Source organism: Octopus bimaculoides, chromosome 11 (genome assembly GCF_001194135.2).
Source record: "Octopus bimaculoides isolate UCB-OBI-ISO-001 chromosome 11, ASM119413v2, whole genome shotgun sequence".
NCBI lineage: Eukaryota > Metazoa > Mollusca > Cephalopoda > Octopoda > Octopodidae > Octopus > Octopus bimaculoides.
The window spans coordinates 40,996,423-40,997,917 of record NC_068991.1 but is presented as its reverse complement, the minus strand read 5'-3'; the positions used below and the strand labels follow the sequence as shown (position 1 = coordinate 40,997,917).

General features: G+C 34.2%; 1 protein-coding gene across 1 annotated transcript in view; it reads right to left on the bottom strand.

The window, feature by feature from the left end:
• The window catches only part of LOC106870608 (haloacid dehalogenase-like hydrolase domain-containing 5), a 53,193-nt gene that overhangs the window by 18,022 nt on the left and 33,676 nt on the right, over positions 1 to 1,495 (bottom strand). The gene's annotated exons all lie outside the window — the stretch shown is intronic.

The window sequence follows — 1,495 nt, the reverse complement described above, 5'->3', positions numbered from 1 at the left end:
AAATATATATAGGGTGCGGTGAATAAATTGTTGTCTAAATTACACAAAAATAAAAATAACACTGACATCTCATTTTAACAGATATATTTACCAAAATTACATAAAAATATCTTGAAATGCTAAAGAGTAAACTTATTCCGTAAAATCGCCATTGGCTTCAACCACGGCCTCCAGATAACTACAGAATCTCCTGCAACTCTTCTGGGCGGTTTCCTCATTTAAGTTGGTGAATGCTGCCATAATCCTTGCTTTCAGTGCATCTTTGGGCACCTCACACATAATAATCAAGGGAGTTGCAGTCTGGGGAGCTAGGTGGCCAGATGTTAGGAGTGATGTGGTTGCAGAGTCATGTTGCCAGACACAGGGTCTTCCAGTAATCCCCCTCTTCACCCAGGGCAGCACCATCTTCTCCAGGAACTTGATGTAAGCCTCCTATTTGAGTCTAAGACCATATGGGAAGATGAATAGGGGCATAATGTTACCATCACTAGTGATCACTCCAAAACCATGATGTCCAATGGATATTTGATTTTTATCACTCTTGGTACATGTTTTGGGGACACAGCAAGCCAACAGTTGTTCTGTGTGTTCACCATCTGATCCTGGCAGAAATTTTTCTCATCTGAGAAAAACCAAAGCATGTTTGGTTGGAGGGGATGCTTGAGTTTGTTCAAAGGCTTTGTAATATGGTCTTTCCCCTTGTACTTGATGTTTTGGGATAAAAATTAGCCCTTTCTTATCTTGTATGATGAATACTGAATATCTTCATGCTCTACCTGCCTGATAAGAAACTCAGACATACCCATGTCCCTGGTGATGGACCTCATTGACTTGGAGGGATTGGAGTCAATCATGGGCTGGATGTCACCAACAAATTGAGGAGTTCTTTTCTTACCAGAATGATCAGAGTGAATTTTCTGAGCTGCCATACCTTTGTAATCACCATTTTGAATCCTCTGAACTGTCCTCAGATTGACACCCAAATACTGTGAAATGTTCATATTGGAGCTTGCAGTACAAATACCAAGCAGTACAGCATATCGTTTCCAAATTTCTGGCAGAGTGAAATGCGTAATGGTGCTGTTTTTCTCACAGATGGTGCCCAACTGACCCTACTATACTGTGTAGTTGACAAAATCCAAAACAAACAATTCACATGTATCAAATTAAAAATAAAAAAAGATGACAGTTTATCCATCACACCCTGTGTGTACATATATATATATATACATACACATATTTATATACATATACACACATATATATATACATATACATATATATATTTACATATATATACATATATATATATATACATATATATATATATATATACATATATATATATATACATATATACATATATATATATACATATATACATATATATATATATACATATATATATATATACATATATATATACATACATATATATATACATATATATATATACATATATATATATACATATATATATATACATATATATATA